The 18262-nt window shown below is 38.8% G+C and overlaps 1 pseudogene across 1 annotated transcript; it reads right to left on the bottom strand.

Annotated features, from left to right (window-relative positions):
• Positions 1–923: 923 nt before the first annotated feature.
• Positions 924–17920, bottom strand: LOC144650735 (mucin-like protein; annotated as a pseudogene). The gene is made up of 20 exons (XR_013570180.1): positions 17907–17920; positions 17471–17631; positions 16625–16987; positions 15740–15840; positions 14678–14770; positions 13321–13901; positions 11250–11471; positions 10573–10905; positions 9701–9955; positions 8587–8780; positions 7654–7990; positions 7011–7136; positions 6373–6495; positions 5808–5930; positions 5025–5153; positions 4425–4553; positions 3852–3961; positions 2866–2981; positions 1782–2153; positions 924–1546 (listed from the first exon to the last, which is right to left on the bottom strand). The product of XR_013570180.1 is annotated as a mucin-like protein (transcript).
• Between the last annotated feature and the right edge of the window lie 342 nt (positions 17921–18262).

The following is an 18262-nucleotide window of genomic DNA, read 5'->3' as shown; positions in this document are numbered from 1 at the left end:
ACCGTATATATAGTCACTTATTCTGGCATTTTTGCAAGCCATTAGATTGCAGGAAGCTAGAACGCATTCACGAGCAAGTGCTAAAGGCAGTTTACAGAACTAATTCAGCGACATACCAAGAACTTCTAAAACGCGCCAAGCTACCTACACTATATAATAGGCGTTTACAAGGAATTGCCACGCTGAAGTGCAAAGTCAAGCTCGGTCAAACTCAGTCGATTCGAAACTGTTCAATTCGTTAGGAAATCCCCTAAAAAAACTGAGCCACTAATCTGGTCAGAGCTTCCCAAAAAAGCTCAGAACAATTGAGAGGCGTAATCATTATTATGCTTAGCCCGGATTTTCCCGGGATTTGGAGGAATGGCCATTCAACCACTTGCACGTAAGCAGATTCTTTTGATATGCAACTAATACAGGTTGAATATATCTTTCCATAGGACTGTTCATTTTGAATATCGACTGCATTCTGAAAGTGTCAATCGAAAAAACGTGTCCAGTTTTTGGTGCAAAATTGGTGGTAAAACAGGCCAATATACCTGTACTTGATCATGGTCTCCTTTCCAGGCTTTTCCATTGATAAAACTGAAAGTCCAAATTTTGGCTTATACGCATGCGCAGAAGAAACATTACATTTCTACATGAAATCCTCATCAAAATCCTACTGCAGTGTGAGAAAGTGCATTTCTAGCAATGTTTAGAGAAATTTAGCACCGTAGCGCCAAAAAATCATTTTAACGGTTAACAATTTTTTTTTTAGTATAATTTCAGCATATTAAGGGTGAACTCGTTTAGGAGCGACATCAGAAGAGCGGTTTTGTCCAGTCACTAGCTGATGTGTATTATAACACAAACCATTAATTTTAGTGATTCGATTACTTGTACATAAACATTCTAGTTATTTTAGCTACAGTATTTTTTAATAATGTCAATATTTATCCTAATATCTAGGTATCACGGCGTTCCCCATTAGGTAAATACCTTAAAACTTATATACTGAACCCCCAAATTGTTTTGCCAGTCGACCATCATCTTGGGCTTCAGTCTTGGGCAATATACTAATGATTCGATTGAACTTATTACACTTAACTTAGTTGTTTACAGTTGAAACACTCTCATGTTGTGGACGAATTACTTCGCAACGGTATAGACTACTCAAACTACTCGGTCAGATAAACAATCTCAGGGTATGAAATAACGTTCTCGAAACAGAAGTTGCTAAATACCTCAAGTGTTGACCTGATCACCCGCTGACGGTGTTAGCTAGTGCTCATGCATTTCTTTAATTGTGTCTAATTTACAATGTTGCTAAGCAATTGTTTCCCTGTTTGTATTGTACACAGCAGTCATATACATACACATGACGAGAAAAAACTAATGTAAATAGGCAAGAAATGTTTTGTAAGTTTAAAAGGATGTGGTATCCCATGCGTTTCCATACTCCAGGCTTGATGAGCTTTTGTAATGTTTCAAAGTTATGCCTTCTTGAAGAGAGTCATCCGACATAAACTTCACCGCGGCCAGTTTAAATTTTGCTTTCTTGTTGAGGCTAAAAGTAAAAGAAAAAGGAAGGGCTAAGTAAAAAATGCTGCTGCATTAATTCTTTATGCACTTTCTGGCCAATATAACTCTTCTTAAGTTTGCATCTTCAGAGGGGCACTTGATTTTCCGATTTTGGTTCCAAATCACCAATACCTACATGCACTGTCGTCTTAATAACTACTGTAAGTATTTCTTACAGTTTTAAAATATGAAAAAGAACCATCAAATGGAAAATATCTTACCACCAAAACACGATCACGATAATTATGATGATGACGACCACTCCTATACTAACACCAATCGCAATCCACTTCCAATCATTGCTGCTTTGCTCAACTGGTCCTGCTGTTGGTGACGTGGTCGGCGTCGAGGTCGGTTTGAAGAAAGCCTCTATATCAGAGATGTTTGCTCTAATAGCTGTCTCAAGCACGGACTTGTGAGTTGTAACAATGTCAGCCAGTGTGTCGCGAGGTAGGACTGAAAAGTTTCCGATGAAAAGTCCGAGAGGCTGCTGCACGTAAAACGCTACCTGGAGAGAGTCCGACGTGTTGCTAGGGTAACCAGGCAGTAGGTGAACCTGGTCAGCGGTGTAAAGGTCGAAAAAGAGAGAACGTCTAAAAGAATAAAATTATATATAGACTTATTAATTAAAGCGCCAATTTAGACTGTTTTTGACACATATAACAATGACCTTATAGGAGATGAAGCCTTGAAATAATGGCTTTAACCAAACAAAACAAAACAAACGAACACAAAAAGAATGGAAGAAACACAAGAAATCAAAAAGGAATATGGGGGGGGGGGGGGGGGGGTTAAAATATGACAACAAACCGGATTGGAATAAGCCAGACATAACTTGTCAGTTGACATCTGTAATCAATTCAATTCATTTTCCGGGCTGACAGGTGTCACCAAGCATGACCTTTTTGAGGCATCAGTCTCGCACGCCTCGTTCTTGTTTTGCATTCTCCTGCCAACAGCCCACGATATTCCATCACTTTATGTTATAAGAAATCAATTGTGTTCGTGATCCCGCTCAGACTTCAAAATACCGAGCCAGTAAATGAATATTTTGATGTGATTTTTAAGTTTGCAACAGCTAGTTTTTTAATTCTATCTACAGGAATTTTACTCAGTTAAAGCCCATTAAAGTGAGCTTTTAAAGTAAAGCTGTTAATTGACAGATTCCTATTGGACCTATTGCATCAATACATCAAGATAATTACATTTTACTTTGACACTACTGCACTATTAATTCAAGGCTGAAAGGTATTCAATGTGTCTCTGAAACTGACAAGATACGGTTATGGAATCAATGTGTGTCACCTTTTTCGCCTTGCTTCTTTGAGTGCACATCTTTTCCTGTTCTCAGTGCAGTGATCTGTTGTGACAAATGCCATTTTTTCTTTGAAAGACTTGTCTATTCCAAAATCCCATTCAAACTGTCAAAGAAGATGAGAACATAAGCTTTTGTTAAAAGCGGAGCTTCAGCAGCCCGAAGGGCTGCAGAGCGGAGCCCCACAACCACAGAAAAAAGGGAAGCCATGCATTTGGTTTTCATGGTCATCATGGCTACGGCATGGCTCGCGGGCGCGTACGCGTACTTGCGCGTCCGTCGCGCAACATGGCCGCCATACTCCAGTTATAAGCATACTGGAAAACGTTAATCTTGCCATTTGACAGCTATGTAATGGTTAACTGACAGCTGTCAAAACACGGTATCCGCTGACTGGTATCACATGACCATATCAGGTGTACAGCTCATCCAGGTCGCGTGTTCTTTTCCTTTCTATGGTCAATAAATTTAGATTTAAATAAAGGAAAAGATAAATAGGGAGCTCCGCTTTTAGGCTTGGCTAAAACTATTTAATAGAAGTTTTCTTTACAGTCTTGTGGCACCTGGCTATTAAGGACACTTCTTGGCACATTTCTGTTTTTTCTATTCTCAGCTATTCTTGTCTAATGAATCTTTACTTAGAAGATATTTAGAGTTAAAGTTTCAGTGTAAAAAAGGAAGACGGAAACTTCAGTCTCATAGAAAGCTTAGGCTGTTTTTTTTTAGCGATCGCTAGATAGGTGGCAAGTTATCGAAATTGGAAGAGGATGATTTGAAATTTTGAAAACCAATAATTAGAACATTATTCAGCGTATGACCCTGTCATGTTAGGTATCAAGATTCGGCATCACTCTGAGAGAAATGGGACACGTATACCGCATGTGAGATGAAAAAAAAAACTATAGCTTTTGACTGGAGACTAACAATAGGAACCCGTCTAAAATCGAATCCCGTATTAATTTTTGTCTGTACTTACGCTTTCTGTACGTGGGATTAAGAACTGGACAGCTTCCTCCTTTTCTTTCCTTGATGGCACACGAGGTTCAGGCAGCACTGGCTTGGGAGCCGTCTCATTCTTCTCAAGACCTAAAAATGAATTTCGATGACATCACCAGATAATATTAAACCAGAAAAGGTTAGGTCAGGGGGATTACGAAAGACTTCAGCTAACCCTAACTTTACAATATTCGTAACGCGGTTCTTATAATTATTAGCCTCTTACTTCTTAAAATGAAATTCTCAGTGAGACATAATTACGAACCAAACAAATGGCTAATAAGAAAGAGCACATCTCCTAACCCTTTATGTTCCGAACACTGCTCGCCGGGAGTTGTGCGACGGTTAGTTTAAAAATAACATAAAATTGTAGGTTTTGAATTGGAATCCTTTACAGTGTCCAGGAAAACAGTTAGACTACTATCTCTATTTTTCTATGAACGATAGTTTACTTGACCTCATTACGTTGACTGACGTTCACTATTCGCTCATAGAGAACTCTGACTCGTAGTCAAATTGCTAATCAGAATCTCTCTAATCCTTCGCTGATTACCTCTGCATTTCCCATCGATAAAGTACAGGTCTTGTTCACATTCACACTTGTACGAGCCGCGAGTGTTGACACACTTGTGGAATTCATCCGTACAGTTGTACGTGTATTCATCCAGACATTCATTGACATCTAGTTAAATAAACAAAACAATCAAACAGTAATGCGGCTTTGGGTTTTGATGTCCATCATTTTCACTAACGTCTTTGAATTTCCAAAAAAAAATTTAAATTAACATAGACTCTTACCACACTTTCGTGATAATGGAGGAATTTGATTTTAGTTCAGTTTGCTATGTTTTACTGGCCTGGAGGCTTCACATAAAATACAGCAATTTAAATATTGGTAAATAAATTCTCATATTGTGAGCACTCGATTTTTTTTTTCAGTTTCGGAGTAGCTTGTATGCGTGTCACTTAACTCTTTAGCATCTTTCTCTACCAAGCCAACCTCTTTCCCAGGGTCTACTCAGCTTTTAAGATGGAGGCTGGACGAGCCGAGAAGACCCTGGGGACGAGGCTGGTTTAACATGTGCTATAATGTTGTTTCTATAAATGTTCATATTAAACAGTAAATCATGAAACAAGATTGGACGTCAGATACCTTCACATTCGAAACCATCCTTGTTCAATTCGAATCCTTTTTGACATGAACATTTATAACTTCCTGGAGTATTTTCACAAATTTGGCTGCAGCGATGGTGAGGATTAGCTGGATCACATTCATTGATGTCTTTGAAGATAAAACGAGAAATTTAATAGTTATTTAACATTATTTAATAAGCCCTGGTGATAGAATAGTTAATTAGCGCGTAGCTCGAGTTTATTAAAATATGCTGATATCCAACGAGAGCGAATGTATTAATTAAATTCTTACCACGGTTATTGTCGTTGAAATGTTTAAGAACACTACGTTCCTTCAGCGTTTTGTGAATGTTTTGAACATATAACTGGCCTCAGAAGCGCTGAAACCTTTAAAGAATGGTTCAAAACAAAACAAACAACGCATAAAAAAAACGCTACGAAGTCAAAAATCGCGATAAAAGGCGTTATAGATATTAATTGGAGTGTAATAAAAAAAATAAACCCCTTCCTGTATATTGGAGGATAATGCTCTTGGCTGATAGATTATTCTCACAAATTTCACAGAAGCTTCGGACAATCTTTCAGCTTCGGTCATTTATCACCAATATGCCTTATAACGTATAATTTTTGTGAAAGGTTAAAATCGCGAACATACCATTAAAATTTCTCAACGATTTTCAGAAATGAAATGAAACTATAACGATCCACTGACTTGGGTAAAATAACGGGGAACAAACCTTGAAGGTACAGGTAAAGTATACGAACCGATCGTGCGCCCATTTAGTTAGATCAAGGTTAGTACCTCTGCAAGTCTTCCCATCATTCTCCAACTCGTAGTTAGCAAAGCAGGCGCATGTCGCTTGGTTATTGCTTCCTTTGAAGCAAACATGCTCACAGCCATGATCAGAAGAACAGGGGTTTGTTGCTGTAAAGAAAGAGTCATTCGTAGACAAAATTGTTTTAATGCTAGACAAGGGTTATGCAAGTGAATGACTTTTTTTCAACGGTTCTTATTAATAAATTGGACTTGGGTATATCATTGAAGTTAATGTTTAGACAATATAGGAGAAGTCAAGAACAAATTACGACTAAGAAACACCTATTTTACTTGCTGTTTTTTAAGTTGAGCCTGCGAGGCCAATGGGATAAGAAATCGCTCAACACAATGCAGAATGACCCAGTCCCTTTGTTTGTACATCCAACCCGCTTAGAACTGAATTTACAGCTACTATCGAGATCCTAGGTACACGATAGTCACAACGTATATCGATTCTAAATTCCGTTTTAACTTTTGTCACACAAGACATTATGTTACACACTAATACTGTTAGAAAAGAAACAATTAGCCACAAATATGTAAGCCCTACCCACACACTTTCTCCAGTCAACAGGATCGCGTTTGAAAAACTCGTCACATGAACAGTTGTAGCTTCCTACCTTGTTGTTGCACTTCTGCATGCAGTCATTTGACGGCTCGCATTCATTAATATCTGTAGGTAAAAGAATTGATTTATTATGTCATAAAGCGTGCAAAATCCTTTTAATATTCTTCACTGAATTGTGAAAATAAATTTCGTTGTCATTTTGACTGCAACACGAAAGTTCTATGCAGTGATGGAACTAGGGGAGGGGCCCTGGGGTGCCGCCTTTACTGGAACAACAAAGGGGCCAACTTCGCTTCCTACCTCTTTCTTATTAGCAAGATAGCGTCCATCGTCATTTCCATCCCCTCGCATACAGTACCTTTGAATCCGCCATTGGTATTGGCTAATTTTTGGTAAGACGAGTGGTTAAAAGAATGGAATAGCAATAATACTATCGGAATACTATCGGAACGAGCCTTCATTGCCAACGGCACTCAAACGCAGCATTGTTTATTTTATTTTATTTAACGATCCCTTTATTAGAGATCCAAAACAGATAATTGGATTGGTAACAGTGCGATGTAAAATCTTAGCAATGTACAACTCAAGGCAATGCAAATCTATTACAAGACATGTCTTACCTTGACAGCTGTTGCCATCAACATTTAGTTTAAATCCGTCGCGACAATCAAAGAAGAAAGAGGCCGGCACATTTACACAAAGTTGTTCACAGTTGTTCGATGAATTACTTTGACATTCATCAAGGTCTGAGAACATGAACACAAAATGATGATGAATAAATAACGAATGAATATGAGCTAGAACAAAAATGAAATCATAAATACTAAATCACTGTCATGCATAGGTAAAGTCCGCATATGAGCCTAGTGGCCTATACAGGCCGGAGCTTTTCCCGGTTTCTGTAGCATGAAGCGACTAGGAGTATTTATACTCCCCCTGAATGGTCCTGGATGGAATGCTAGTCCATCGCAGGATAACCCCCCAGCAGTAAATTCGCCAGTACCCATTTATACACCTGAGCGAAGAGAGGCACTTTGAGAGTAAAGTGTCTTGCCCAAGAACACAACGCAGTGTCCCTGTCAGGGCTTGAACTCAGACCGCTCGTTACGGAGTCCATACAGCGCACTGTCTATTAGGCCACAACGCCTCACAGACTGTCATACATAACCGTCTATAAATTGTCAATCTGAGAATATTTATTTCCATATTTAGCAGTTTCTTTCCTTTGTGGTACCGTCGTCTTGTTTCGCCATGCAAACTTACCTACACACTGGGCGCCATTTCCAGTATATCCAGATGGACAAGGTCCACATTTATATCCACTAGCATTGGCTGGCGGTGGAAGATCAATGCATGTAACCCCTGTATAACACGGCTGACCATTCATCTCGCAGGCATCAATGTCACTGTCACAGAATCTTCCTGTGTATCCCCCCTGACATGCGCAGCCCAGGTATACAAACTTGCTGTCAGTGTTAATTCTGTCGCCTTCTTCTGGTGGCACACACTGACCGCCGTGATCGCATGCGCACATTTTGATAGTCGGACTCCAGGTGGCACTTGCGCCTTTTTCGTCAGTGGCAACAAACGACAAATTAAACTACAACAAAAGAAAAAGGTAACTACATTTCGCATTCACCTCTGTGAAAAGTAAGCGTCTGAAGCTATCAATCGTCAACATATCAAAGCTGTGGCTGCAAAATCTCCGCCACATGCTATTTAATTTACTGTTGTCACCCAGACGACAAAGAGAAGAAGTGTCATGGTCAAAGAGCCATTGGAAGTGGTTTGTGAGGGTTGATAAGACCCTCCCGGAAGGGTGGTGATATGTAAGGTAAGACTGGGATTGTTGTTCCTGCTGTTCAGGGAACTGACCATGCCTTGGAAGAAATAGATTGATGAGGCACATCTGAGGATAGAGGAATGTTACGAGGGTCTGGTGGCGTGAATGCGGCGAAAGAGTTTATCTGTGAACTGTATGAAGGAGGTTCTTATGGTAGGCAGGCGTGAGTTTGCATGCCGTAACGAAGGTGTTCTGTGCGTGACAAGCGGTGAAGATGGTCGCATGGGTTATGAAACATTTGAAATGATCACAGCGCAATATACAGCTGTTTCGAGAAAGGTTGTCCAACAGAAGTGTAAATGACTCACATAAACACAATGTAATTTCCCAAAAGATCCAAAAGTAGAGCCTACCTTTTGTGATGAGGCAACATCCCAAATAAAGAAAAGAACGTTTCTATTTTCTGTCACTGTGGCTCCTGCAGGCTTGTTAATTACACGAAACGTAATCGTATCGTTATCCACAGCGGTGATATTCAGCTTAACTGTTTCATGTAGTGTGGCATTTATTTCATTTGAAGCGGTTACTATCTTGGGTGGGAAATTGTCTGCGAAGGAAATACATAACGTTTACGTATAACCATACATAAATTATCTAACTTTCCAGCCCAATGTGTAAAATAAAAACTTCAAACTACAATCATTGACAAAAGTCGTTGACCCACCCACCCCCATCCTTCCGTTTCAGTGTTGGATAGCACAATGTGCCCAAACTCCTCGTGCAGTGCGTTACAGATTGTGAGAAAAAATAGGCAGCAATTGAAGGCATTATTTTTTTGAATGCTGCGCAACCTTGCAAAGGGGGGAGAGGGGAAATCCCTTGACTTTTTTCAAGCAGCAACTGCGCCAAGGATATGTCAATGATTGTAGTTTATACTGCTTTGCAAGTTGGACCTGTTTTGCCAGTTGAAGGCTTTTATTTATATACCTGCAGTTGGTTTGACGAAATTAAGTTTCAAAATCTTAAGATTAAATCCTAAAATACCTTTTCACATAAATAAACCTGTATTCAAATTTGTCATGTCCCTGATGAACGACATTCAATTTCAAAAGAATAAACTAAAGTTCATCTAAAGAGCTCTTATGTGAATACGAAGTATTGCACAATTTACTGCCGCTATTCTGGTACCCCAAAGTGGGACACAAACATGGCGGCTACATACTTAATACGGTAGATTTTATGCGATCGAATAAAATCGCCTGGTGCAGCGATTGCGATTTTCGCCAATCGCCGCGACCGGCGTCAAAATCGCCGATATCTGGAATGTCAGATATCGGCAATTTTATTCGCCGATCGCTGGCGATCAACTTCGCCACGTTTTAAAGAAAACAACTCTTTCTGCCTGCTTTATAATCTTAAAGTTTTCTGATGTTTTTAATTCAAACAAACAGTTTATATGGCATTGGCGAAAACACCAATTCCTTTCTTGGCAGCTTTCTTCTAGTCTGAATATTCTAGGCGACTTACTAAGCGTGTTTGACTCGTTGACCAATTGAACGCTTATATCTTTTGTTACCAAGCCAACAGACAGGTCGTTAGTGGAAGCTACGTCAAACAGGCACTCGTGATCATCTCCACACTGGGCTTCAGCTTCTTCTCTTAAACTGTCGTTATGCCACGTGATGTTATCCGCAAACATAGGCTCGAAATCGGGGTCGGCAAAAGTGTCTATGCTTTCATTGTGGCCGTAAGTAAACAGTGACTGGAATTGCTTGATTTGCCCTAAGAATAAATAAAAGAAATCAGCACAAAGAAATAAATTTGGGCACAACAGGTGTAATTTCATTCATTCAAGCATAACGTCGTGAACGTTTCATATTCTAGGAGGGCTATTATGCTTCTTTATGAAGGGTGCACGAGCTTCCCTTAAGCGAAACTCCAGACTTTTTTTAAGTTTGTTCCAATTTGAAGAGAGATGGATACAGCTGAAGGCTTGCATATTTTTGTATCAATGGTTGTTGTGTCGATCTATTATGTAATTGGCCATTTCCAAGTTACCCTTCGCATCTGTTTCTGTTCCAAAACAAGTCTACGTGCGAAATCATTCAAATAAAAATTAGTTTGATTTGCATGAAAATGGACCTGTAGGTGAAACTCATTTTCATATGAATGGTGTCGCACGTAGACTCGTTTTGACGTTTGATTAGACGCAAAGGGTAACTCGGAAATGGCATATTGTTTCTACAAAAAGAGAAGTCAAGCAACGTTCGAGGTCGCCAGCTTGGGAGTGTTATTACTTTCAGAGGTCGTCAAATGCCAGTCTTTTAACAAATCCCAATATAGTTTAATAAGAGAGATAACTATTCTATAATAGAATCATATCGATAAAGATGACTTACACTTAATACCAAACCCGAAGTGAATCTCCCTTAATGTTGCCGATGATGGCAAAACTGTCCCATTAGGCAATGTGAAGTCGTCATCCGGGTCATCGTTCCACGTTCCCAGCAATCCTTTGGTGGTATTCCTGTAAACATCCGCGGGAGTTACGACGAATGACATCATTTCCTTTTTCTCGCAGAACGTTACTGACATTGTTGACGGGAAAGAAACCTGCAGACAGTTCTCTTCTGGTTTTGAGATTGAAAGGTTTCTACCAACTTCTACAGTTTGGTTTGTTAGGTTGTTGTAGCCATTGTAGTCTGCCTGGTCTATCAGAATATGGAATCCACCTTAACACAGCATAAGAAATTTAAGTTAAAAAAATTGAACAAATGTTAAAATTAATAAAAAAAATTGTATTAACTTTTATAAAGGAATAAAATTAGTTTAAATTTCTACCACGCGAAACAACACAAAGACGGACAACAAAAAGTATAGTTTGTGCAATCGTGCTCAGAAAACACCGACTCCGCAAGTGAGATCAATCTCCTTTTTTTCTGATTGCTATCGTGTAACTAATAAATATTTCTTCTAATGCCATTTTAGTTATGCTCCTTTTTCACGGAACTACCGTGACGTCAGTAGGGATGTTCGAGTGATGCTTGAGCAAAAAGGGCAAGGATGTATCCCTTACCTCCTTTCTTCACTCGGACTTCAATGGTGCTCGTATTTTCTTCTTTAGCAGCTCCGGCTGAGAAAATAGTTGCTGTTGTTGAATTTCCTTGGGCAAGTTTTGTTCTGGCCTGTAGCTGGAATGTTCCATTTTGAGCATCAATCATGACGTATTCGCCCAGTCCGTTAAAAGTATAATTCCCGTTATCCAGTGTCTTGATATGAGGATCACCCCAGAACTAACCTGAATATGCAACGAAAACGTGTATTTTAACAGGAATTTATGTTTCGCTACTCTGAAAAAAACATATAATATTATGGGTGAAGAACACTTTCCTTTAACATGAAGGATTGTAATTAAGCTTGTAAAATTCATTAACTATTCATGAGGGTGCAAACCAATCCCAGCACTGTATTCAGATCACATGTACACAACTGTAAACCCCAATACAAATCAAACAATAGAATTAACTTTTGATACAAACTCCTGCTCAGCTAATTAGTATTCATTAACTTGTGATACAGATCTCTACTGATTCGCATAACAAAACTTTGCATTCAATTTATTGTTTTCATTTCACAAATAGAATAAAATATGAGCGGGAGATCTGTATGGCCGTTTACAATGGCTCGCCTATCGGCTCGCCATTTTAAACGCCCATACAGATCTCCCGCGAATATTTTATTTACTACTTGACTGTTAAAGGGGCTTTGTCACGGACTTTATCACATTTTTGAACAGCCAAAATATATATTTAAAACCTTAAAATAATAGCCAATTTTATTTACAATTGCTTTATTAGAGCACTGAAACAGTCAACAAGCGTCTTTGGCTGCGGATGGCTCGGATGGAAATGGAATACAACTTGAAAAATTAAGGCTTAACTTTTCAGGTTGTTTCTGTCTTAAAAAATCGATATTTATAGCCGCAGCTTAATTTCTTTCCGCAAATTAAGGTTATACAATACAATGCAATTTTATTGTCCATACGTGGGACGAGGTCTCCCTCAATGTCCGAGCCAGAGGCTCATGTATAAAACGTAGGACTAATCCCCCCGTTATATCTTCCTTCAACGATAATTTATTCATGGATTAAGTTGCCTATCACTTATTTCAGAACAGTTAAGATCAAAAATCTGCGAAAGCCCTGTGACGTACCTCCTTCAAGGTGTTAAGTATAGCTGACGGCGAAACGTAAGAAAAGAGAAGCAACAAAAATACTGAATTTATGGCAGAAAATTCCATGTTGCTTAACGGGCGTAACGTAACGTTGTGAAAAGTGTTCACATCTGGCAGTGCATTGCGTGAATTACAATTGAAACATGATTAGTTTGATCATGGTTGAAACTGCCTCACGAGGTAGTTTCAATCATGATCAGACTAAACAAGTTTAAAATGGCGGACAGGCGGTGAGGAGGCGAGTGCCCATAAAAAAGCGTCAAATTTGGGCTTTCTATATGACCAAATGTTTACTTAAAATATGTGCTAATAAAGCGATACAATATGAAATATCGGTGATGGTAGAAAGTAGAATACTTGGCAGAATATCGCCACGAAAGTTTACGACAGCCGCTAAAAGCGCGCTACATTGCAGCATTGCATGCAAAAAAAACCTTCACAAAAAAAACACTTCTGTTTCCGACTGATATAGCGAAAATTCTGTCAATATTTTCTTCTTGCTAAACGCTTGAAAGCCCGTATTCTTCGAAGGGCTTGAATCGAAAATAGACGGAAAGAAAAAGATTTAATGGAAACTTTATTGTAATTTCAAGCTATATTTTTACAGTTAAACAAAGTGTAAAGATTTTTGCAAGAACTGCAAAACCGCATAAATTACACACCAGGCTGAAACGTGTTTAAAACTGACACCTAATGTGAACAATGCAATAACAAGCATGTTTAGGTGAAACATGTTTCGTTGAAACATGTTTATTCTAAACCTGTTTCGGGTTAAATGTGAACGCAGCTTTAGATTCAACATAAATGAGCCAACAAACGAACCGTACGTCATGAAATGACGATACGTAATGTAACGTGGCTTGCAATTACTCGACATGACATGACAACATAAGGCAATTTGCAGTAAAACATACGTCTTGGTGGAGGTCTGTAACGGGAACAGTCATCAGATGGACGATAAGAGTAAAACACACTGCACAACGGTATGTCAACACAGCAATATTGGTAGGCCTCCTCGTCCGTGTAGAACGTTTTCACGCGATTAAACCAGTAATGGAAAACTGTGACTTTCACGCGGCCACCATCAGGAGACCCAATCTTAAGAGAACCCCAGTCCTCCCACTGTGTGGAGTAGCAGCACTTCAGTCTCAACCGAAGACCTACTAATCCTGTGAGTGGAGAATAATAATACATAAACTTGGAACGCGTGGACTCATAGCACATTTCTGGCCACGAATACCACCAACTCCACGAGAATCTTCCCCTGTCCAACCACGCCTGCCACTCTGTACAAGGACACGCCATCTCCCAATCCGATATTATGAGGTGGTAGTACCAGAAACGAAAGCTGGCAAATTGATTAAGAACAGCCCATGTATAGCACTTCTCCTGTGCGCTTTTTCCATCGCTGTTTTCGATCCTCCAAAAGTATCTTCCCAGCGATCCCGTGTTCCCTTCCTTCTTGTCGAGGTTATACATTCCAAATGTACCTGAACTGAAATAAGCAACAACGAAAGTAAACTTGTCAGTTTCACACCAGCAGTTTTAGTGCTTTATTCTGTACATGTGGAAAACGTTATTATTTCCAGTGTCTTACAGTGTAGGAATACCTGAAAACAGTTTTAAGCCATTTTTTTCTGATGTACCAAATTTCTTCCGAGAAGCTCCAAAGAAGTAGCAATAAACCGTTAAAATTAAGGATAGTTACAATCACGACTGAGGAAGATTACGAGGGGCTGCGAACGACAAACTTAAAAATCCTTTATTTAAGTCGCGTTTCCGTGTGTGACTCCTCTTTAAGGCATCATGATATTCCACAGAAAGAAGAAAGCTAGCCTTAACACGCAATCGGATTCTACCCGCGCAAAACTATTTGTTTAAAGAAATGTAAATGAAAAATCACACCTCTCACAGCATATATAAGACTGTTGAACCGTTATTTTCTTGTCACTTGAAAATAATGTCACGACGACATCGAAACGTTAAATTTCTGTCGCTCATTTTTTTCTGAAAAAAATACATAGTAAAGGAAATCCTTTTTTCCTTATGAGATTATATGTCACTCAGTTTGAAGAATGTATAACAATCCTTTTAATGTATCTAGTGACAAGACGGGAGAGTAAATATGGCTTGGTACTTAACCGGTACTCTCTCTTGCTGCGCATACATGGATATGCAGAATTATGATAAAAGAAATCATAATTTAATAACTCTTGTGCTGTTTTGTTCTTTACCACATTATAAAAACACAAATTTGCCCAAATTTTTCACCTTTCGTGATTGTGATAGGTTATACCATCGTCTCCTGCATTCCAGCCAGCGACAGGAAGACCGTAGTAGTCTGTCCAGTAACGGTAATCCTCCCTAAAATTTAAAGCTTAATGTCAACAATTCTTTTCTTTACGCTTTCAGCCTGGTCAGTGGCAAAACCATCAACAATAACAACAACAGAATAGTATGGACTTGATACAAATCATAACTCAAACACAATGATATTTTCAAAGGATTGTAATTCGTAACTTCAGCACCTTCAGAATTCGTTAAAACGTTGGGCGATGTTCGGGACTTATCAGTGGTATAGCGTGAAGTCTTAAACATTGTCACAAGCATTTTTAAAAGATTTTCAACAAATAGCTACACTTTCGTAGAATTTTTCGGTTGGTTGGTTGGCTGGTTAGGTAGTTGGTTGACTGGTCGGTTCACTGGTTGGTAGGTAGGTTGGTTGGTTGGTTAGGTAGTTGGTTGACTGGTTGGTTGGCTGGTTGGTAATAATAATAATAATAATAATAATAATAATAATAATAATAATAGCTTTTATTTATACACGATAAATATTGCAGCATAATAGCTGATGTGGTCGTGTCTTATGAAAATAACAATAAATTAAGAAATCAATAAACTACGCTAAATCATTAAAGTCCCTAGATGATACAACAGATTTAAAAACCATGTTCTATTAATGAACTTTTGAAACCCGCCAAAGATTCTTCAAGGCGGGCCTCATTGTCTAATGAGTTCCAAAAAGAGGCCCCTGCAAATTTAATTGACTTCTTAACAAAGTCCGTATTAGGCTTGGGAAGCACCAAGCAGTTCTTTCTTCTTAGATTATATCCGCTCTCTTGTTTAGTAAGTTAGTTGGTTAGTTGTTTGGTTGGTTGGTTGGTTGGTTGGTTGGTCGGTTGCCTCATTGCCTGGTTGGCTGGTAAGTTGGTTAGCTTGCTGATTGGTTGCTTTTTTAGTTGGTAAATCAATGCCTGAATGGATGGATTAATTGGTTTACAAAAAATAAGCCAATCTGGAAAAGCACAATGGGACTAATGCAAATAAACTTACGGATCCACTGGAATCACCCATTCAATTCCGCCATGAGGGTAATTGTACATCAGAAATGTGTTAAATCCATCCGTTATTATCACAGCTTGAAAAGTGTTACTCTGCAAGGTAAAGTTAAGAAAATATTACAAATGGAAGTTACCCTTCTAGTTTTCACTTAAATTTGATCACTAAAATGTGATGTGGTCATAGTGATTGTTTTTTCTTTCTTTCTTTTTAACTGTAAACGAAATGTAACGAAACACAGAAATGTAGTAAAAGAGAAAATAAAATCAAGGCAATGTACCACAAAATATGGTGTACAGTGACTAAAGTAACTCTACGCTTTTTAGGTTAGTAACTGTCATTCCAAATACTGATTAGGACCGGCTGTTACGGGATACATAGACGTAGAATACAATAATTTTAAGGTCATTGCCCCGAACTTCGCCTACTGCTTTGTTACTTTAAGGGAGCTTAAATTTTGAAATAAAAAAGGAGGGTCACCAGATTCGTTTAGGAGCAGGAAGGCCATGTGTATTCCATATAACTCCTTTATAATTCCTCTGCGAGTACTGGCAAAGTACACTTTTACGATAATTTATTTTTCAAACACAGGAATTGATTTGTTTTCATTTTACAGAAAGAATTTGATCGCTACACTAAATATATGAGAAAAAATTGATAGGTCATCAGGCTCGTCTAGGAGAAAGTGACAATTTACTTCTCTCGCGGACTAAGGCGCATAGAAAAAATGCACCATTTTGTTTATGTGAGCGCGCTCGCGCGCGCTAATTACGCGTAAAATTCTGCGCAGTAAGGATGCGCAATGTAATACAGGGCAATGACTTTAAGTAATTGAAATAATAAAAAATAACGGAATCATGTTTAGGAAAAAATGCTTACCCAGGGGCAGTTTAATGGAAAGTTTGCATCATAGTAATAGTAATATGGGTAATAAACGTAAGGGCAGAGCTTTTCCCATGTCACAACAAGAACCCAAGTAGCTTCGAAGTTGGCATATTTTCCAGTGTAGCTTTGTACATGTTTTGTGGCCATGCTAAGGATCACAGAAGAGCTATCCGTTGTTTGCTTGTACACCTGATAATACACTTTCGAGTGACCGGCTCTAAAGGCAAAATACATATCAGTCGTGGCCCAGAACGGTGCGATAACAGCCATATTTCTTAGCCACCAATAGACACCAAACTTTCGAGGCCACCACCAGCTCCATTCATAATTCAGTTGGATTATACCATTGCGACAGATCTATAAAATGATGTATTGTGGTTAAATAACTCAACGTTACTTTTAGTTCGGGAAAGGGAGAATATAGTACTTTGAGTGCGGCGTTCTTACATTTATAACCACGGTTTTGTATATAGAATGAATCGACGTACTGGTATTGTTCCCCCCCCCCCCCCCTTTCGATGGAAGGCCATCCCCAAGCCATCTACAGATTATGCCCCCAAGGTGGAGGGAGGAACTGGAATAGCAAATGGCTAGCCAAAGAACACGACACAAACTCCCCGACCAACGAATTCAAGTATTTCTGATTTGGAGTCAACGCACTAACTGCGCTTTTCTCCTACAAGAGACTTTTATTCACTCTCAGGAAAAAGGCGAATTTAATTTACATCCGTCCTGTACTTCTGCGGTTTAAAGAGTGAGGAAGGTCAATCATGTCTGCTCTCGAGTTTCTCGCTGTTCTACACACTAACATCGTTATTAAAGACATTAGAGAATACTTACATACAACTTGTAATGCCTCTCCGAGAAGAATGGAAATCCAGTCCAGTCCGTGTCGATCTTCAGGCAGTGGTATTCGTTGAAATAAGGAGAGTCTTCAAGACGAAACTCATTATCATTCTGCACCGGGCCGTAAGGATACATGTTGCTCTCATGCGGAATGGCTTGGGATTAAAAGAATGGATTAAAATCGAAATCAGTATAACGTTTTCTAACATAAATATTGATACCCAAGTGTTAACTACAGCAAGGACAATAATTTAAAATTATTTTTAAAAGAACTATTAACAAACCATTGAGAGCCATAATACTGCTTAAAGTCATAACGTTGCACTTGGTTGTCAAAGAGAAAGATCCGTTAAACAGGAATTGATCCATTTCGTTTTTTTAATAAAGCATAGCCTGCATTACTTCTAGAATTTGTCTTTTCTCTACTCACTTGTTGGAGCTGGAGTTATTGTAGCTGAAAACGAAGGAGAAATGTGAATATCAGGTATATCAGGTATGCACTTTTTAAAGTTATAAAAATGTACGTGCACGTGTAAATACAGAACAGGTAGGGTGAAGCCATTTAGCCTCAGTACATTGCGCAGGCGTCATTCTAATGTTCAGGTTCAAAATGAAAAATAGTGATAATTAGGGGTCATAATGAGTGTAAACAAGATTGTATTACAATATTATTTTTGCCATTTTAATCGGTGATCATAGCTACTTTGTTCGCTATGCTATGCCATGTCATCATGTGCCACACAGTACTTATAACTCAGAGAGAGAAGTTGATTACGAAAATGGATG

This window comes from Oculina patagonica, chromosome 4 (assembly GCF_052425735.1).
Source record: "Oculina patagonica isolate OP01 chromosome 4, crgOcupat, whole genome shotgun sequence".
NCBI classification, from domain to species: Eukaryota; Metazoa; Cnidaria; class Anthozoa; order Scleractinia; family Oculinidae; genus Oculina; species Oculina patagonica.
This window is presented reverse-complemented; position numbering and strand designations above follow the sequence as displayed.